The sequence below is a fragment of the Etheostoma spectabile genome, chromosome 19 (assembly GCF_008692095.1).
Source record: "Etheostoma spectabile isolate EspeVRDwgs_2016 chromosome 19, UIUC_Espe_1.0, whole genome shotgun sequence".
NCBI classification, from domain to species: domain Eukaryota; kingdom Metazoa; phylum Chordata; class Actinopteri; order Perciformes; family Percidae; genus Etheostoma; species Etheostoma spectabile.
In genome coordinates, this window is record NC_045751.1 from 4977243 (window position 1) to 5000417 (window position 23175).

Sequence of the window (23175 nt, forward strand, 5' to 3'; positions counted from 1 at the left end):
ACACACACACACACACACACACACACACACACACACACACACACTTAATGGTTTTCAGATTCTTTAATTTTTCTATCATTATTTAATGTTACTTTTGCAACGTATAGTGTAATGTGTTAAAATGCAATTAATATGTGAGACTAATCTCATATCTGCAGGTTGGGCTGATTTAATATTCTGGCAAAGGAATACAAGATGGAAATAAGTCAATCTTGGCTAACCGTTTTTGTTTTAATGTTGATTAATGTGCACTGACCTTGACAAATTAATACAAATGTGAATACAAAAGAAACACACACACAAAAATATACCCATTCATATATCGAACAATCATATATTCCAACAATGTTCAAACACTTTTAGAGACAACATAGACAGGTGAAAAATTCAGGGAGAAACCAAACAATTGGATAAACAGGTCCCTGAATCAGTTTAAGAGAATGAAGTCACGTGTCATAGTCAGCACATCTTAAACACTATTACACACCTCCTGGAGATTATGTGACCATGTGCTCTCAATTATCATCATAAGAACAGCAAATGAAAAAATATCTTTTGAAAGAATTCTGATTATCCCTCCTGTCTATGCCAAGGGGCATTTAAGCTGTTCTGGAGGCTTTTGGTGGATCAATATCTTTCTATGACACTTTATTTAGGGTTTTCCTTTAATTTAGCACCACTGTATGTATATGGTGAGATAGTGTCTGACCTGTGATCAAGATGTTCTTTTTGAAGAAGAGATGATGAGGCTGTTCTTGAACTTTTATGCTATCAGCTGTCAACACCTGCTGGAGCCACATCGACTCCTAACACATCTCCTGTGGGGAGTAAAGTTGCAGGACTGAAATCATGATATGAACCATGATGAGGATGTTTTTCTAATATACTGTATACAGTACCAATGACTTGCACAAATGTCAGTGTTTTCAGTGTTGCCTCAACATGTACAAACATAGATTTAATTATTTCACAATTAAAATGTCCTTCAAACGCTTGCTCCTGATTAGCATTAGGGGAAAATGTTATGTTTATACAACAACGTCTTGGGTCACATCTTTCTTTTTATCCAAAACCAAATTAGTAATTTCCCTCCCTGCAATTACAACCACCAGCAGCACAAAGTATGACAGGCATTTTAATTTACACTATGTAGATAATAGTGATTAAAGGCGCCTTCTCTCAGTAACTGCGAGATGTTCAGAATGTTCATGATGTTAACAGAAAATGAAGTCAACATTCAGTACTATTTAACAAACTGTAACCTACGTAAAGGACCTCATATGCATGTGTGAATACATTTTATTAATCAGTGAGATGCTTGCAGTCTGTTCCACAGGGACTTCATATTTGCCCAGGATAGCAATCTGTTCATGGATGAGAGGAGTCTGAGCCTCTGTCTAAGCCAAATCTCCCTGGAGAGTCTCCAAGAGCTTCAGGCTCTCACCAAGCTCCACCAGTGTCTGGAGGGGTGGCTCACATGTTCTGAAGTAACATGGAGTGGTTTGCCTGCTTGCATTAGTCAGCTAAGCTTTTGAAAATGTAACATAGCCCAGGCACAGTGACAATCTCCATTTTACTCTTCTGTGATCATTTTAGATATTTCCAGAAAGGGTTATGCCAGTTTCTTTTTGAAAATACGAGATTATGTGGAACATTTTCAGTCAAAACAATCCGCTGCTCACTGTGTCATCTTCTCATTACAAATGAAAGTGTATCAACTGATTAACATTACAAAATAAGAATACTGTGTATATATATGTGTATGTGTGTGTGTGTGTGTGTGTGTGTGTGTGTGTGTGTGTGTGTGTGTGTGTGTGTGTGGTCTGCCCCCTAGTTTGCAAAAAGTATGGAGCAGAGTACAGAGAAAACAGAGCTGCTTAAAGGAGATATGCTCAACGTCGGGTTCATACATGTATTTGGGATTTTACTAGAACATGTTTACATGCTTAAATGTTCAAAAAACATATTTTTCTCATACTGTCAGTCTGAATATACTTGTAGTGACCCTCTTGCTACGTTCAGACCGCAGGACTTAATGCTCAATTCTGATTTTTTTTCAGAACCGATTTCAGAACACCCTGTAAATGCTTTTCAAAACAAACCTTGGATGTATTAAGAGAACCAAGGAGAGTGATTATTATGTTGTGCTACTAATGATAGCGACTAGCCAATAGTAGCTTCTCAACAGTTTGAGAAAAGGACGTTACATCCACGTAACAGGCTTTACATTATAGGTCTCTTGCATTATAAAATAATATAAATCATCATTTACAGCCATATATCCATTATTACAGCTACAGAAACTCTGGACAACCATCATATAAGCCTGCAGTGAAAGGCGGCTCACCCAAGCGCAGTCCCATGGTTCTGCTCTCGTTCATTAAGTTCTTTCATTATGCCTAGTTAAATAACTCTGGATTCGGCTATTATTGCATGTTACAACTTTTAAAACATTAGGACCCTGGCGCTGTTCCTGGGGACGTGCTGTTCTCGGCACAGAATTGGAACAATGGTCACTCTAGAGTGACGTCAAAGTTACATGAATTCTGATCTGATAGTCCAGACTCAGGTCGCATTTTTGAAATATCCAACCTGTAATGGATTTGGACCACATATGAAAGTGGCCAAAATCAGAACTGGAAAAGATCAGATGCCATGTGACTTGGGCTGTCATGAAAAAAATCAGATATGAGAAAAAAAAAAAAATCAGATTTGTGTCACTTTTGCCTGCAGTCTGAACATAGCCTGTCTGTAACACTCAGTTTAGGTGTCTGTCTCTTTAAGCCCCCATTATAAGGTGCAAGGTAGGATTTGCTGGAGGGCTGTGGTATAAGACTGCACCAGTTTTTAGCAAGGCGTACCTAATAAACTGTTACGTGTAGCGTGTAGAGGCCAGCACCCTATTAAGTCTTGGAATAAAATCAAATTAAATCTAGGCTTTTAAGGCATTTTAACAGTTTACATGCTATGACCTTTTAGCAGCACAGACAGTCTGGAGCAATGTCAAACAAATTTGGTTACTTACTTGTTCAAACATCAGTGTGTACTCTTGTACTTTGGCAAGAAACAACCACCTACTGTACTGTGTGAGAGAGTTTGTTGACAAAATGGAAATTTAAATAACCTAATTTAAAAGGAACCAAGACAACCACTTGTACTATCCTGCAATCATGTATAATAGCATCAATACCAAAAAACACAACAAGTAGCAATTCAATGCAAACTTCCTTTGTGCAATGGAAGAAATCTGATTAGTTTTAATGATGGAAGACTTTTATCGACATGGGTGAGAAACTCAAAGTGCTGAGACAGGTTATTGTGTGTACACACGCAGAACAGTGTTGACACTACAGCCATTTACATACCAATGTCTTTGACAAATCCATAGGGCAATAATGCATAATTGCACTTTGGATACATAGTATGCGTATGTGTGCTTAATGTTTGCACAGATTGTGTGACTGGACCTCAATCTATATATTTCACTGAGGTCACAAGGACAGTGTTATTTGATTTAGTCTCCCTGATGCCTCTGTGTCTACCACATCATTTCTTCTTTGCTTTTCACCACTAACTCACTTTCTCTCTTTTCTGACTCATTACAGCTACTGCATACTTCAAAGTATTGGAAAGCTCCCTGATAGCTCACCTACAGAGTAATGCAAACATGTTTGTAATGTCCTGAAACTGAAATTCTGAGATCTACAACATCTACTTCATCATTCATTTTGACTGCTTGACTGCTTTCCATCACAAGCTCTGCATTTAAACATATTGTTCTTATTGATTCAAACGTGAATCAATATTCACCTTTTTAAACTTGCACTGCAGGTGTTTAACACACAGCAGGAAATACTGAATGGACAACACTGGAATTGACATTTCAGAGTTGACTTGCCCATTTTCATTCTGACAAACTGCATGTTGCAAAATTACTTTTAGTACCTGAAATCTCTATTTATTTTCACAAAATAGCTCATATATTATCAATAATACACATAGTTTAGGTGGTGTGATGTACTACTAATGTGCAATAGCTGTCCTGTCCATTAAAGACGGAAAAGCCCAAAAAAATAATCTTAAAAAAAAATAAATAACAAAAACTAACCAGCCTGCATCACTTGGCCAGATATGGAGAATTTGAAGAGGGACAGACCATTTTGGCTTTCCATGACATACTTAGTCTTTGGAGGATCCAGAATGTTCTTTTCTAACATTATCTCCGAAAAGAATGGCAGGAATGACAAAAAAGGAAGGAGAGAACATGTTATGGCAATTAACACATGCACACACGCACTCAGAGACATCTGAAGCTTTGGTTAAAATAGATAGGTGGATGTACAGATGAGAAGTGAGAAGAGAGACATAGAGAAAGTGTCATGAGGAATGCTCAGGTTTTAAGAATAGGGTGGGGGGGTAAAGACTTGTGGATCAATTATAGAAAGGATGAGCTGGCTGGGGTTGTACAGATCACGGAGTGAATATTTTGGAGGGAAAGAGGAGGCGAACTGACTGAAGATGAGATAGTCCGGAATCTTCATCGAATTTAAAGAATTTTTCTGACTCAATTTTCAAATTAATTTTACCTTTTAATTTTATAATTGTCTTAGCGCATAATGCTCTGTTAAATTCACTGGATTTAATCAAACCAGCCATGATTCAACCTCAATTCCTATTCCTGTCAGACTAAAATGTGTATAATGCAAACACATGCTAAAGGGGATAAGCCCAAAGATACAAAGATACCTGATGCAGAGAAGATGTGGTCAGAAGGGTTGTTAAACCAGAAAAAAAACAAGAAGATACTTAAGTAAAAGACAGGCCTAACCTATGTATAGACTTAAATAACATTTGAAAAATCAGCTGAATTAAAAAGAGCATTCAACTGTGAAATGGCTGCAGAAAGAATACAAAGAAAACAAAAAATAGAAAGAATGACATGGAAAACGTGAAAAGGAGAGTTAAGAGTCCTCTGGAGAGCGATGGAATGGGAAGAGAAACTGGAAAAGGGATTACAGGGAATGATTGGTCAAATATGTGTTCTACACATTCCAATAATGCTGACGACAGTTAGCCATTATTCAATTTTTCGCTTGCTTTTAGTTTTTTTCTGTCTTCTTTTTGTTATCATTTCCAACCAAACACATGTTGGAAATGGTTGTGTAGAGGCATTGCTATCACAGTTTGCCAATAGTTTCTCTATTTGGATTCTATTTAAAGGTTTATAAAAATCGTGAAAGAATGTTAACATGTCCCCAAGTGATTGTAGGGAAAATGGTATTGACAGTTATGAGCTAGGTTTTTAAAAACAGACCATCCAGCTCTCTACAGGAAAGCTAGTAAAAAGACTTTTTATGACGTGGGTTTGTTTTTAACACCCGAGTGAAACTGAATTTTTGGATCTGGAGAAAACTGTCTTGATGTGTGGATCACTGTTAAAATAAATTTCCAAACTGTGTTCAAGCTCCCAATCCTTTACTGGAATGTTACATGAAGACTATATTGATTAAAACCCTGCAAACAAGGATTGGGAGCTTGGATTTGGTGAGGGAATTTATTTTTCAGGTATTTCATTCAGCACTAAGCTACAAGAACCTAGATCCGTACACTGCTACTCTCTTGTGGAAAATGTAGTGTCCTTAAAGACAAGTTCTTAAAGTGAATAATGTCAGGGAGCGATTTAAAGATAAGGTGAACCAGCTTCTTGCATGTAAGGGAACTGGACATGTGGACATAGACAAACAGACACATCTACACCCACAGCAATCTTCACATCTATCTATCACACAGATCCATTGACATTAATATTAACCTTCATGGGATCAATGCGTTCAGCCTTGAGGCAGGACTACTTGAACAAGTGTCTGCTTCTTTTTTCTTCTTCTAGAGGATAAAAAGTCAAATCCAAACTACTGCTCCTATCACAGACAACAGCATTGATTTAGTGACATAAAGACTCATCAGGTTCACTCTTCTCTAAGCCAATACTGTTTTATCAAGACCAGCCTGTCCAGAGCACTGAACACTGAGCTGAGGTAATACGTTCTGATATGTGCTATTGTCTCTTTAATGCAGGTTAAAGTCAAACAACATGCATAAGGCATGACTCACATGTCAGTCATGATTTACATCCAACAGCGCATTCTGTGATCTATGATGTCATCTCACTTGGTGAAGTATTACTGTGTGGGTAAGTGTCTGTGTTTGCATGTGTACTTACAAGATATTTTCCAAGTGTTGTGTGCGTGTTTTTGTCTGTGTGTTCTAGGCTGTGTGACAAGGACAAATGACTATTCTCCTATCTTATCATGCTGTATACAAGGTGTTACCCTGTCTGCATGGAATTTTCAATGTGACTCTGACCTTGGAACTGCAACAAAGCTGGGACAGCAGACAGGGAAGACAGATGACTTTGTTCTGCGCAAAAATATGAAATTCTTCCCTTTGTATATGTGTGCTTGTTTGTGTCTGAGAAAGAATATTAGTAGAACTCCACTGTCTGAAGTAAATGTTAGACCAAGATAAATAAACCCCTCCGCATGCCTTTATTGCATATTGTTATTTTGTATGCCTTACGCAAAACTTCCCTGCTGCGTGGACTATGTGTATGATAATGTGCCAGCATGTCTGGCATCATATCTATAAAACACAACACTGCACATGTTGTGTAAGCATGTCTATATTTTTGCTCCCGCTGTCATGTCTGTCTATACAATTATCTTAAAAATGTGGAACCAAATAGTTTATTATTTTCCTGGACTCAAACTTTTCTTGGAGGAAAGACGGTTCAAATTGACGCCTAGGAAGATGTCCACTTCCCTTTCCATCCTCTACTCACTGCGACATCTCCTGGATGTCATAAATTGTCTGATTAAATCATTGTGGAAAATAACATCTAATTATCAGTTAAATGAGACTCTTTTAACAAATCTATAATTTCCTTTTCACAAGCAAGGCCACCTGTCAGAGGTAATTAAGCTTCACAGTAAACCCAGGACACCGGGTAGGGTTTACAGTAACTCTGCTTATCTTAACTGTTCCAGAATCAATAGAAAGCATGGCCTATTATGGGTTATTGCTAAGTGAACCTTGGTCTGTTGACAGATTTCTCCATCTTAGGTCAAGTTCATCAAGTTGGAAAGAAAACTGCTGCTTTGGAAAATGAGTTCAAGTAAAGGAGAGGTAGAAGAAGTAATATTTCATGATGGGTTGTCAAATCACTGATAAATATGGAGTTTAAAAACAGAAAATAGTAGCGGTAGATAGATAAAAAGAGTATCTCCTGGCCCAGCTGGAGGTGTTTGTTACCGTTACTGGGGTCTTGGGGGCTCTCTGGTGCAGTGGTGCGAGGATCCTGAAGACATGCTGCCACCTTCTCTGTGAGCTCATCCATTGCTGCTGGAGCTTAACACACAGCGAGGGAAAGGATAGAGAGCCAACTCATTAGATACAGCTGCATACTTAGTTGGCTAAACCTCTTACAGTACTCTTGGATTGGCAGAGAAAAGACAAGTAATTCTTAACGACACTAGGAAAATTTATTATCTGCATTATCCTGATTTTTTTTTGGACTGCACTCCAAACAGCTGGTAGAAGCTTTGTTGTTGGCATCTATCTAGGGCACTGCTCTACTATGTCATTCCTGAAAACAGTCAAGACCGTTGTAGTGGAGTGTAACCATTATACACACAAAAAACACAAACAGAACAGCGTTTGCTGTATAAGCTTTGTAGGCAGCAGGGCACGAAGGAATTTCGGAGCTGCAACAACACTGGTGAGCACACTGTTTGGAAATGTTTCTGCTGGTGAGCCTCTTGGTGGTCCTCAAAGCCCCAACTCTTCTAGAATGATAACATGGGAAATTCCCATGACAAAAACCAATAATACCAGTGTGAATCACATGCAAACAATGTGCACTGCTTCAGACAACAGAAATGCTATTGCTATAGCTAATGTTGTAAATCTAGTCTAGAAATGCAGACACGCTCCTAAAAAGGTTTCTGAGTTGTTTACCTTTGCCTCTCACAACAAAGAAAAGAGAAAGCAAGGTAAATAGAAAGGAGCAGAAAGCAAGGTGAAGAATAAACTGCTCTGCTGTAATATTTCATACAACAGCCACGTTAATGTGTTGTTGATACCTGTTTGGTAACCACCAATCTACTTTGATACACATAATATACAATGGAGTGTAAAACCTACACAGATTAGGCATCTGATGTAGTGAGTAGGACACTGTTTATTAAGTAACTGGACTTAACCTTGCTATCCATTGAACAGCAACAATTAAAGGATCTGATGAAAAAGGTCAGCCCCACTATAAGAGTGTGTGTACTACAGTATATGGGGATGAGGAGAGAAAAGGATTTTGGGAAGCACAAAGAACATCCCTCAAAGGCCTTGTTCTTATTCTTCCAACATACCCTCTTCTCTATTTCTCAGTCCCTCACTCCCTTCCTCCCTGCCTCTCCTTGCAGTTCTGTAGATCAGAGGGAAGCTCATTACATAGGGATAGCATGACTCTAACATCTCAAATACAACAAGAGGGCCTCATATCCTCTGTCTCACTCTCTGCTTTGAATTACTCCAGACATGCCTTATCCAGACAGCATCAGGCCAACATACATTCAACACTTTCCTATTCAAATTGTGGGAGTAGAGAGCACATTCCCACTGAGATTCAACATGCTGCCGTCTCTCAACTCTTCCTGTACAAATTTGTCTCAAGACAATATTTCTCCCTCTCTCTCTCTCGCCGTCTGCACTGCTGGACCTAATTCCTAAGGGGAGTAATTTAGCTCTCACTCAAAATTCCAGATCCAAGTGCCAATCTCCAGATTTTATGGCTTTCATGGGGCTAAGGCACAGCATGCAGAATAAGCCTCTGCGAGGAATTTTGTTGGTGAGGAAAGAGGGTGACTATTCTGAGCCAGTTTAGATCTCTTTTGCAGATTCCCTCTGTCTCTCTCACGCTCTGTACGTGTAGGCTTACAGTGCCAGGCTTTTGACTTTGGGCTCCACAGATCTTGACATTGGCTCGATGTCAGCCTGATCTTAAACCCTAGGGGAGGAGCATAGTGGCAAATCCCTGCCAATGTGCATTAAGTTGTCATTAGGCATTCTCAACCTGCCGCGGCTACAGCTGCCCCGTGGCAACTCATCCCAAGGCTTTTATTATTGTTTTTGAACTGTAGGCCAACAGCAACCCATGTACGGAAGCTCAACAGTGTCTTTGGACATGCATGTACTGTATATGTGTTTATGTGTCTGTGATATATAATAAACTTAACAGTTAATGACTATAGCTCCGTGATGAACCATTAAATGAGTGCATATGAAAAGACAAACATACACACATGCTTGAACTGACACACATACATGTACTATGCACAGGTTTCCCTCTGGTCATAACTAAGTGCTAACTAAGCACGGCATCTATCTTTCCATTTTATGATCTAGGTGGAGCCTGACACCAGATTCTCCCCAAACAGCCTATGCATCCCGACCTGGACTGCGGCCAGACTGCTTCACTGCTGCTCTGCTGCCTTTATTTCAAACATAGGCCTGAAAATGCAGATGACAGAATGACGACAGTTTAGCAGCCAGAAAAACGTAATGAGTAATGGAGGTAACTCCAAACTGTGTTACTACAGAGCTACAACTACACTTCTACTTGTGTCCTCAGCTTGGTCAGAAACATATAGTTAAATGCACAATGACTTGACTTAAATTCATCAGCTCTACTTTCTCTTTAGCAGTAAAATCTGCTTGGATTAAATCTGCAAATTTGAAGACTGCAATCTACGTATATGGGCCCTTCAAAAATACCTGCATTCCCAACCTGACATATAAGACGATAAATGCTTAATGTAATATGCCTAATTTGTAATTCATTGTAATCTACATCAAATGAGCCTTCCTAATATAAAACACTCCCATTTTATGATGCCATTGTTTTTGTTTAGCATACTGAAACCAATATACCTCATTAGGCAAATGTCTTCACAGTAAACTAGACCTAATCAAGTTGTCCCACTTGTTTATTGAACACAAGCACCAACAGACGCTGCATCACACGCATCTTTGTGTTGCTATACTTAAGAGAACAACTGTTATAAACTTCCACCAGCCCCAAGACTTTATTTCAAACGTTGTTTTTATGGAGAGCATGAGAAATTCTTTATTCTTTAAAAACATTTACGTATCCATGGAAGGTTAACTACGCACAAGGTTAACGACGAACAGTGATGACCTACTTTACATTCATAAAGCTGCACACACATTCCCCTGAAAGCTGTTGAATACAACCACAGTTTTCACCTGATGCACACTTCAAAGATTCCAAGAACAAACCTCTAAAGCAGACCTATTGCAGCAAATAGAATTCAGGTGCTTTACTCAACTTACAGGTTATACTTGCCCTTGCACACACACACACACACACACACACACACACACACACACACACACACACACACACACACACACACACACACACACACACACACACACAGCCACTGAATGAGTATAAGTGGAGCAGGACAAGATTATCTCATAACTAAAACTGCTAAGACAGCAAGTGTGTATCGGTGTCTGTCAATGTTTGTGTATCTGGGGCTTCAATTTGCAAAAATGCCATGTAAGGTCTTGTATTGCCAGCTGAGAGAATAAAAATGTTTAATGGGGAATGTTTGAGAGACTGGGCATTCCGACAAACCATTACAAAAATAATGCCTTTTCTAGTTGTTATGTAAAAACGTATTTGCCAAATGTCACAAGGGGGATCCCTGTTTCCTTTATGAAGAAATGTCAGGCAAAAGTCTGCTGGCATTAGCTGTGCATCCACTTGACCTTAGATTGGGGCTCTTCTTGGGTTATGAACATTCACGTCATGCATGGCTAGCCAGATTTGCTCTCTCTTTCTCTCTCACACACACGCAAACGCACACACACATAAAAATGCTCTTTTGCCTGCTACATGGAGGTTTTATTTTCAGATGAGTGTGTACGGAGCTTAGTCTCAGCTCTGTATATATATGAGCTCTCCACTGTCACTTGCATTGTGCTTTCTGAAAACACGATTACCTTCACATGATGAGGGTGTTAGTGACTGTGTAGGTCAAGTCTGCTTTTTTAGTGTTTACTCATGGCTTGTCATCCGCTCTCCTATATTGCTTGTTTTGTTAAAATCCCCATTTACAAAATGTTTGTGGTTATAGCAGGAGCGGGATTGATTGTTGAGGTATATGAATGGATGCAATCTGCCACCATGTGCTTTTCGATACCTCCACCAGGAGTCGACAAAGTCAGACAGTTTCAAATTAGTGTATAAGCCAAGGTATACCGTAAAAAATCAATTTTGAAAGGAGGATATAGTTAATCAAGTACGGCAGCTACAGTATTAATGATGCCGCTAATTTAACATATGTAGCATACCTATTAGTCACAACATTTGAGTTTGTTAATACACGTATGAAGGTTGTGATAATGCTAACGCCAATAATTATGATGGCTAAAGCAACAAAACACCAGGACTTTCAACATCACACGTATTCCAAGGACAGACGTTCCAATACTGATGCATTAGACTTCCTAATACAGCATGTTTATATTCAGTTCAGTGTTGTGTGCTGTATATGTGTCAGAGCTTACCAATGGCAGTGCTCTTGCTCTGACCCCCCCGAGGATATTCTTCGTCTCAGAAATGAAGTGAGTCTTCTGAAGCACCTGGAGGGGAAGCAAAGGGACAATGGACATAGGCCAAAGAAGGAGGGATTCAGTTAAGACCATAAACAGGAACTGGTCCAGCTCTACATCAAAGCATGTTCACATTATTATGCTTTCATCAAAACTGTTGTTGATTATACTTAAGTAAATACAAAGAAGCCACAAAGCCAATGAAAAGCAGGCTCTTTAGAACAACAAGCACTTCCTGGCTCCTTTTCTAGCAAAACACAGTGCTTTCAAGTTAAAAGCAGTTTATCATTTTAGGAGGGCACACTAAAGCTTTGATTTGTAGCCAACACCTGATTGGGCCTGACCCATTGTCAAGGGTTCAGGACCGACTGGACTCAATCTTATTGTAAATGCCTCAGGCTTGATCAAGTTTGGATCCATGTTATTCTTTTTTTCCTTAAATAGTAGCACATGAAGCAACGGCTGGCAATAACATCGTCAATCTAACTCCATGGCCTTACCAGCACTATGTGTGCCATTTATTTGCTGCGGGTTAACATGCATGTAGCCAACACAGATAAATGCATAAAGCTAGGACCAGGACGATTTGATTTGTCCTCACAAAAGGGAATGTCTGAGTTATGATCAACATTGCCACATTACTGTCAGCATGGACAAAAGATGAGTGTGTGTTTTAAGGTTGATTGTGGAAAAAGCTGTAGCCAACAAATCTGTACAGTGCACATAATTGGACTGTATAGCAGACAAATTAAGAGGGAATACGTGTAACAACAGATTAAAAATAGCAAAACTAACAGTTAAAAGGCTGGGAGTAGTCTACTGAAGTCGCTGTGTGGTGGTGGGAGCATCTGGAGGGGCAGAACTACAGATTCTGTTGCTTTTATACAGTAGGTGACAACAATGGAAGCATCGCCAGCCAGTCAATTAAATTAATAATATGAAACAAACAAAACAAAAAAAAATTGGTGGCACACATAAACATCCCCTCATGGTCACTTATGGCATCAGCACTGAGATTCCCTTACAGTTTGCCAATCTTTTGAATCCAATTAAACTTTTACTATTGAAGACAAATGTGTCTACCTCAGTGCTTAAAACCCTACCTAACTACCAAACTATCTACTGTCATGACCTTCAAAAAGAAAAAGAAAAGCAGGTGTAAAGTACCGTCTGAGAGCATCAGTACCTGGGGCTTTATTTCTTAATCATAAGAAGGTAGTATTCATGAGCAGAGGGTAAACATTTTTAGTATATCCAAGATTCCCGGTCCAATATATCAGCATACATATATTATCCATTTCATTGTTCACAGGAGACCGTTGCTAGGGTTGCATTAAGCTCCTTTCTCATATTTCAAACGTAATAGAAGAATCTCTAATTCCAAAAGGAATGGGAAAATCATATCTCGGTACAATTGAAGCTCCCCTACTGTTGTTAGTTTTTGTTCTCTTTGTTGATGGGAATAATAATTTTAAACAGAGTGTGAGCTCTCACTGTTTTTCTATTTTATGTACATGTGTGTCTTTGTGTTTTTTACCAGAGGCAAGTCAGCAACAGCTGTGTTTAATAGTGACCAGGCCGCCAAGGCCACAGCTGGACCAAAGCTACTGAGTAAGTCAGGTTTAGTCTGGGCAGCCACAAGATTTTGAACCCAGAGCAGCTCTGTGATGGTCTGTGCGCAAGTTGGCCTTACTTGGCCTCCATTCACCATATTTAACTACTATGTATGCGTAAAGGCATGTTCTGCCTTCCAGTGTTCCAAAGTATGGAGATGTGACTTTAATGTTCTTTACAAGTCAAAAGTTTACATTCAAGAGCTTGAAGAGATGCTATCTTATCAATATGGGCCAACATTTGTAAAGAATGCTTTCAGCACCTTGTTGAATCGATGCCACGTAGAATTAAGGCAGTTCTGAAGGCAAAAGGGGGTCAAACACAGTATTAGTAGGGTGTTCCTAATAATCATATAGGTGAGTGTATATTGCCATAGCAATTTCAGCAAAGTGGAGTTGTTGTGTGGGACTTTAATTATATTTCCATGCTTCTGATTTTATTTGAATCTAATAGAAACACCCACACAAAACTGACACAAGCCAGAATAAACTGTAATAATGTTTTTGTAACTTCAGAAACTTTTGTAGTACCACATGCAGTACAAAATATCACAGTACATCACACATAAAGAAATGTAGTTCCACTGTAAATCTGGTTCCCTGTACCTTAAACCAGAATTTTAAATTTTTACATTACATTTTGCTGCAGGTAATATTAGCCTTCTGTTAGCTAATAGCTAGCTTAAACATGGTTAAAATGCTTAAAGTTAAATGGTCTAAAGTGTAGCTGTATTTCACTCGAAAAGATTCCAACACAAGGACTTGCAATAGTCTGCAGCTGGAGACACAGGCCACTGCCAGAGTTGGATATGTCAAAGAAATAATTCCGCTGGGACTTCATGGTGCATTCAGGTGCACTTCATAAAGTCTGAGAAACTCAAGTGTTTGTTAAAAAGTACCCTTTTCCATCTAGTGGGTCTTCTTTCTTTTGTTTAAGATAAATTAACTGGTGAAACAAGTTATTACATTTAAATTATACATTTTTTAAATGATAAGTTAATAAATGATGTAAATGTGACGATATGGCCTCAGTGTGATGCATTCCAAAAAAATATGGGGGCAATTGTTATATCACACTTGATGCCATGACCTGTAGCCTATCTTTCAAAAGAAGACTTTTAAAATGTCAGCTTCATATTTACAATACTGTACACTTCCACTACCTTCTCTTATGTGGTGTGTTTGATGGAATACAATTTTCAAGAGGATCAGAATAAGAGGATGAGAGAGCATTTGTGTTGGGAATGAAAATAAAGAAAGAAAAAAGCAAGACAATGAAAAAAATAGCCTATACTCAGGAGAGTTGTGTTTATATCTATGGGTGAATACATAAAGTTGGTTGAGCGTGAGAAAGAAGCTGGCAGTGTATGCAGCACACACTGGGAAGCAGAGACAGACCTCGGGGCTCTCAGAAAGCTCTGAAATCAACGGAGGGTAGATAATCTACACACCAAGACGATTGTGGGAAAAATGCCTTTGCTCTCTGTGTATCGGAGTGATAGAATGGGCAGTTCTCTATGGTCCATTTAGGGGAGGAAATGGACTTTGTATTTTGTTATGGCCCACCTACATCAGAGACAATAGGCATTGTACAATTTATACTCCGGTAACAGTAAATACAAAATAGTGAGAGACCGTCTAAGTGATGCAAGTGTAAAAGCATATTCAGATCCTTTACTAGTGCACAAAACCCTGCATACATTTACTGACAGACCTATGATTAGCTGAATAGAGGAATTGATTAAATAGATCAAAACCATACATATTAAACCAGAATTTATACGAACACACACACACACACACACACACACTAATTTCAATGTTCTGAGTTTCTATGAAAACCCTGCCCCAGACACAAGCACAGCTGTTTGTCTTGGCAACAACATCACAACTTTGCAACCCCCCCTATGACCCCAATCCATCATCCACATCGCATACACATGCAAAACACACTCACATATACATACTTATGCTGCCAGTGGACCCGTTTTCCCAAGATCTTTAGTGATGCGTCAGATGAGCGGGGGAGGGACAGCATGAGCAAGAGTCGCTGCAGGGTCAGGTCTTCACCTTAATGACTTCACTCTGGAAAGACACACAGACAGTCATACAGTAGACAAAAGACATGTGCATACTTACACACATACAGTGGCCCTCATTTATGAAACGTGCATATGACCTAAAACAGGCGTAGACGCCAATTCCTACGTAAAGCTCGGCATTTCTCAATTTGAAAGTGACCGTAGGCTGCGAAAGAAACTCACGTCTGGTCTGACCTTGTGTACGCAAGTTTTCAAGTCAGTGTGGACTTGCGGTGCAGCATGCAACAGACAAAGTCATCAGCTGATCACTTACTGACACTGGCAGAAGTACAAATGTAGCCTACACACACAAGCCACGGTGGAGGGGGGCTGTTTTAGCCTGTGGGATTCTGCACAACATCGCGCAGGAAAACAGGGTGCCATAAATGTAGTGACAGAGCCAGCTGACCCGATGCCCAAAGAGCAGTGTCCTGCACAGCCCCAACTAGGGGCTATACAAGGGAGACAGGATATTATTCCTTGCTTTTAAAAGGTATAATGTTTAGCAATGCTGTTCAATCCAGGAAACGATGACGATGCACAACAGCTGTGAGGACATGCGCTCTCCCTCACAACTTACTGTTACCTGGCTCTGATTCATGAAAAAAAACGCGTGTAAAATAAAAAACCACTGCATAAACTCTGCTACTGTGTGTTTACTTATATATGGGTACACCTACATGTAGGCCTAAGAGATTGCAATATAAGCATGTATATTGCTATTAGGATTATAGCATACATAAGCTAGGTCAAGGATCTTTTTCTATTCCGCATTCTTCCTACAGCCTAATACCAGTTTTTAGGCTGCCAAATAGTACAAATGTTACTGAAAATTAAACTGAGATGTCAGGGTTTCAATTTCCACCTCTGAAAAGTGCTGCTCCTTAGCCGGATTACATCTGACCATGTTGTAAACTGTAGGGGCGAGGCCGAGAATATATTAGGGCGTGATATTTAAATTATGATTGTTTCCAGCCATCGCATTTATCAATGCATGACCATTCTTACGCTCTGATTGGTGTGATACGAACGTTTCATGAATCTCATGCGAAGCCTGTCCTAAGAGGATTTCTGTGCTCATATCTGCGCTGGTTTCTATGTTAGGTTGTTAAATGATGGCCAGAATATGCAGAGACCTAATCGACACACACACACACACACACACACACACACACACACACACACACACACACACACACACACACACATATTCTCTTTATTCACAGAACTTAAATCCCAAAAAGAAATAAAAATGTTTAACACAAAAGCCAAACTATGGCTCAAACAACAACAGAGATGTGAGCACACGGTGTCCTTTACAACATAACTTGTATGTAAATTCTGTTTTTCTTAGATTTTATTCTTTGAGAATTTAATAGACTGTTTGTTATGCTGGGATTGTTTTTTGTAAAAGCCTGACCAGGGACAAGGACTGCAAATTAACGGGGGCTAGAGTCCTAAAAAACGTTGCATCTCTCACATTTGGTTGTGATAACATTATAGATAATGTCCCTGACAATTAAACAATAAATAAAAAATAAAATAAACACACACACACAAATACATAGTACATTCACACATGCAGGGCACACAGGAAACTCATCCATCTTTGATCATGTTATTCAGATAAGAAGTCAAATGACCTGCTGTCATGGCAGTTCTGAATGCCAATGAAGGGGCGTTTCTTCATGTCGTGCTCCTGGGAGAGCAAAGGCCCCAACACAGATGAATTACATTGAGTGATTGTGCATGTGTGTATGGGGGAGTGTGTGTGTCATTGCAGGCTCATTTATCTGGATCACACATACTAACTATGCATTTAATGTCAAATTTATGGACATACACATCCACGTGGACAGGCTGTCTAGACGCAACACTAATTTGATGCACTTTGGTTCCAAGCAATGGACAGCAGCCATTAGTCCATAAGGACGAGCTCTAGACTGAAACAATTCAGCCCTGTGTGTTCCGCGTGAATATGTATGTGCTTGGCTTATTTATTTTTTGTAGCTTTTTAAATAAGTTACTTTTACTATTTATCGGTTATTGCTTACTTTTTTAAACTTGTAACTTAGTTTTCCATTATCAATTTAAAAGACAATGTTGTATGTTTTTTAAATAAATAAGGCATATCCAGTTTGGCTATCTTTTGAAGTTTTGTTGAACTTTTTTTAATCTTTTGACAATATGTTTCTACACTGTCGCTCGCATACACCACAAATGGCTGACTATCTATCACAACAATTATTTTGAAACAAATGAACTATCTGTGGCCAATTTATCCACAAACAACAATGTTTTTATGCAAACAAAATGGACTACACTGATGTGGCTGGAGACTGGTGGTTGGGATGTTTTGCATACATGCATGTGTGAAAGGAAAAAAAGCTGATTCCTGTCCTGTCAGACAACTGTGAACAGCAACCCATTATTACTTGAAAAATGACAAAAATATGACAAAACAGTGTTGTGTGTGTGTGTGTGTGTGTGTGTATGTGTGTGTGTGTGTGCGTGTGTGTGTGTGTGAGAAGATATTTTATACAAGGTAAGGCACTGACTCAGAGGGAAGAAAGAGCATTTATCTCTATTACTTCGAGCAACATCAGGCATCTAAATTCTAATGATGATAGCCCGGGGATTTTATACCAGTTTTCAGCATGATCCTCTCATATCAAATATTTAACGCTCTTCTTGTTCAAAGTTGGTTATTTTCTCAACAGAATTAACAGAAAGGAGAGGATGGTCTTCCAAACTGCAGAAGAGACAGCCTTCTTTACTCCTAAATTTGGCAGTGAAGTCTCTCTTGACATTTCTCCCGCTTGTGCTTGGCATTCTCAATGGCCGAACACGACAAAAATCAAGCACATAACAAAATAGTGGCTTCAAAATAGGCCTAGCTAAATCCCACTGACCAAACACAAACAAACATGGATACTAGGGATGCACCGAAAAGAAAATGTTGGCTGATACTAGTAACCGATATTAACATTGCTGTTATGGCCGGTAACCAAATTTACCATTGTGTATATGATCTGTAAAAAACAAGTTTCTATAATAATCATTTTTTGTACATACTGAAAAACACGTGTAAACACTGTGAATTTGAAAGAGTAATGTATTTCTTTATTTGCAAAGCATTTTGGAAAAGCTCATTAACCATAAATTGTTTCCTCTCAAGTTAAGTTATACGGCCACCATTATAAATGCAAGTAATTATTAGTGTGGATCATAAATCAATAACTAAGGATCAGAAAACAGATTATCCTGTTTAGGTTTTATGACTAATCAGGGTTTTCCCTGGTTCGGCAAGGGATAGATCACTAAAGCAAAGCTTGGATGAGCGGCTTGTCACTAAAATTATAAAAGCTGGTCCACCTTAAAGCAAGCCCACCTTAAGTTGCCTATGTCTGTGACTAACCCGCTAACCTCCTTCCCCTTCTTTATCCAGCAGGAAGCAAACAAGTCCTCATAAATCCACCGGAGTTTAAAATTCCAACACAAAGAAAGCAGAAGGTAATGGGGCATCTGGCCGAAAAGAGTGAAATCCATCAGAATTTCTGGCGGCACCAGAGCAATCCCAGAAATGGAACATCGTGGATATAGACTACTTCTGATCTGCAGATATTTGTACAAATGTGTATAATTTGCCCAGTTTTTTAATATATTATCAGTTAAAGTGAGAACTCGTATTAGTCTAATAACAATACTGACACCCCTCGGGCCACGACAGTCACTGGTCCCCATGTGTGAGGAAACAACGAAGAAACAGAAAACAGAAAAGAAATGCCATTGTCTCTTAAAGATTAACAGCACTACCTGTTGTAATCATGGTGCCAGGTGGTGTTTTGACGTCCAGGATGCCCGTGCCAACAACATTTCAGAATATTAGGCAGCGTTGGAAGTTGCTCCGTATATTCAGCAGGCAGCAGGTGACCTTCGGCCCCAGGCAGCTAAAGTGTTGCAGGGCCCTCTGCTGTTCCTCCTCCCAATGGGCACGCTGCTACTTGCAGTCATCTGACCAAGACAAATTATATCCCACATAACAAAGCTGGTATGGAAAGATGGGTCAATATAAGGACAAATATGAATGAGATGTTAAGTAGCAACTCGGCTCTGCATGGCCTAATGTAGCATAATCAATGTTAAATAGCTGCAGATGGACCACAGAGATGAAAGGGCAAGGTAGAATAGATGTTTAAGGAAAAACACATACATACTGCATGAAGAGTCAGTATGTGTTATGTATGTATGTGATAAGAATTGAGAAAATACTGTATGGTCTGAGGACTAAATGTATTCAAGGTCACATCCCGTGGATTTATAAAGGAGGATATCTGCATTCAAGGATATCTTCAGCCAAAGTCCACCGGGAGGCTTGGTCAACAATAGCAGTGATAGCGGGTAGGTGTGAAATACATGAGTGGAATGGAAAAATAAAAAGGGGGAAAAAGCAACCAAAGGCAAAACTAAAACATGTTAAAGGTCATAAACATGCCAACTTGTAAGTGTGATGGTGAATGGAACTGCATCATAACCCTGCAATCAATAAAATCAAAATAACAAATTGTCCAGGCAAGCGGTAATTTACAAAGGATGCAAACTAATTTCAAAATAATATTTTAATATCTTCTTTTAAATGAATTGTAGTTTCTTTTTAAGTTGTTAAAACGACACCTCTGATGCCACAAGAATTAAAAGATAACATAATTTTTTGTTTATGCAGTGAAGCCTTACAAGTGAAGCATTACAGGACAGCACTATAGCAATGTCATGCATAACAAAAGGTCGAGAGGAGGAGGCCAAACAAAACAGACAATGCATTCCCACGGGAGAGATGACAGATAGGAACAGTTTGTATGATTAAAAAGGTATAGGACATAGGTAAACTGTTGAGAAGATAAGAAAGAAACATTGGGTATTCAGACAGTGTTTCAGATACATTCAGCAGTGTGACACAAGTGGCAGAAGCAGCATGAAACATGGGTTAAAATGGATGGCATTGAAAATTTCAACAGCATGACCCTGCAGAGTTGAGATGTGGACTTCCATACTGTGTGTGCCTGTATGTGTGCGTGTCTATGTCTGTTTGTGTGTGAGAGCGATTCACCTCAAGCAGGTCTCCAATCATTTGAACGAAGGCATCAACCAGAACAAAAATTCTGGGTTGGTCCAGGACTGAGCCTTTGGAGAATACCTGATGGAAAGATAGAGATAGAGAGAGAGAACAAAAGATAAAGAGGAGAGAAAGGAAGTGGGAGCAGAGACCGATATCAAAATAATGAGAATAACACTGACAGAGACATACACAACAAAAGTAAATATAGAGGGAAGGAGAAAGAGCAGCACAAAAAGTCAAGCTTTCAAACAGATCAGCATTTTAGAGCTGGGTCTCCAGCTGTCACATAATTGTAAGTTGCACAAAAACAAAAAGAAAACAGGCTGTCACAGTGGCAAACCGCCATCCATACAGGCCGAGGGATAAAGGTCAGAAAATGATCTGTCATTGGCATAATTGCATCCGCTGAAGTTGTGTATCGGTGGTCTGGTGTTGCTCAGATTGCTTTTCACACTTCCTTATTCCCCTGATGGAAAGGTAATCCTGAAGACACAAATGTTTACAGTTACCGCTCACAGTGGAAATGAAAAACTGAAAGAGGGAGAGATGAACATCAGGTGAAGTCAAGGTGACACCAGGTAGACTAGAATGGAAAAGCAAGTTGATAAACTTCCCAAATAGATCTAAAAGCTTTACTAAGCTTACTGTAAGGATGCAACTAAACACACACACACACACACACACACACACACACACACACACACACACACACACACACACACACACACACACACACACACAGTAATGGCAATCTAGTTGATGACCTTTTGCTCCCATATTTTCTTCACAAACCAGAAGTGCCTGTGTAGGCAATGCTGAAGAATGTATTCATTGTTTATTCTACCTGGTGGGGAATTAAGTACAGACTTGAACCTTTGTTGGCCCAGTAGCTTGTAAGCAGCTACTCCACATAAGGAAAGGGGGCATTTCTTTACTATACTGTCAATGTGAAAAACACTCCTAAAATGCCTGGCAGCTCAGTGGACTTTATGAACCTTTGCATCATTGTAACATGCACACATGCACGTGCACACACGCACACAGAAAAAAAAAAACATTTTAAGGTTGAAACCAGGTAATGATATGCTGCATCATAACTGTACCAACATGTGTAGCCTCAAGCCTAAACAAACAAGTATATACAGCAGATATTTACTGGAAAGACTGGATTACCCACACAGCTAAAGCACGATAATGCCCCAGGCCTCAAGGGCCCCCAGAAGAACCAAGTTTACTCATTGTCAATTGTCTTGTGATAACTCTACAACCGTAATTATACATGTGTTTGGGAATACACACAACTAAAGAACTACAGCAACTGAAATGATAAGGGTTGCTCACTTTATAGACTTGCACAACTTTAGTTGATGTTTTACTAAAATAAAGTAAAAAGTGTAAGTTTCCCACTAATGTCCTCCAATGCTCAATGGCTAAAATCTAGGGAATTTGTGTATTCAGAGCCAAAATATATATATTTAAACCGATGAAACTAAACAACAAAATAACTTTTCCTAGATCGAGAAGGAAAAAAACAAAATCAAAAGTCAGAAGGATTAGCAAAGGGCTGATAAGTGGATAAGGGGACAGGGAAGCTGGTACTTGCTGGTTTTCCTAGTCCAACGTGAGCATCCTGGTACCTCCCACCACACAGCTCAAGTCTATTGCGATGTTGCTTCTCTAATGGAAAGTACTTGGTCTGGTGGGCCAATCAATGATGTGGATGGAGCTAAGAGAGTCAATAAGGTTACTGGTATCCACAGCCATTAACCTGCATCTTCCTGACACACTCACAGACTGTAAAAACAACAGCTATTCTGGTCATGCATCGGCACCTCTCTTCCCACCTCTGAGCCTGCTGTTTTTCATGTGACTACTTCTCCCCTTTGCACCTTGCCTGTCATGCGGACATTTCCTCTTTGTCATTGTTCATGTACACTGTTGAGACCGTAATTGTTGTCATGGACACCACCCTCATAATTATCGTCTTTTTTCTTTTCCATTATCTGCCTTCATGGTGTGGAGTCACAGTGGTCCTCTGGTTTCTGTCTCTCTGTCCTACATGCTCTCTTTCTGCCTCCTTGGTTGGTTTTCTCAGGTATACTCAAATTTGGCAAGGACTACTGAGAGATGGAACTATCTACTTTAGTTCAGGTACAAGTAAATTGTTTTCTCTCTTTTAAACTAAATGCAAAACAAAAAGTACATTACAATTAGGGCAGACAAGTACAAAGAAAATCAAATAAGTGAAAAGCCATATGTTGTTTGTGTGGGATGACTCTGGATTGCATAGGGGCTAGTTTTGCCCCAGGGACTTCTAAAAGATGACTCTAGTAATTAATCTTAATTGTAATCTTAATTAATTTAGTAAATGTACAGTATGTGTTAAAAAAATGAAAATTTAAAACTAAATCACACACATTGCTGACTTGAAGTAGATGCTACAATGAAACACAAGGTGGACAACTGTAAGGAAACTGGCTAAATTACTTTAGCAGTAGAATTAATATGTGTAATAAAACAGCCAATTTGAGTTACTATGTTTAATTTCCTCAGCAGTTGCATGATTTATTTTAGGTTAAGTAAAGATTATCTACTAATGCAGTTCATTAGCAAAGAAATGATAAACATGCATTGATACTATAAAGTGTTTACATAGACACACGGGCAAATA

General features: G+C 39.2%; 1 long non-coding RNA gene across 1 annotated transcript; it reads right to left on the reverse strand.

Moving 5' to 3' along the window:
- Nucleotides 1-7307: 7307 nt before the first annotated feature.
- On the reverse strand, nucleotides 7308-21066 carry LOC116707385 (uncharacterized). The gene is made up of 5 exons (XR_004336496.1): nucleotides 20496-21066; nucleotides 19205-19436; nucleotides 15275-15392; nucleotides 11650-11724; nucleotides 7308-7404 (listed from the first exon to the last, which is right to left on the reverse strand). It is a non-coding gene; the product is annotated as an uncharacterized LOC116707385 (long non-coding RNA).
- Between the last annotated feature and the right edge of the window lie 2109 nt (nucleotides 21067-23175).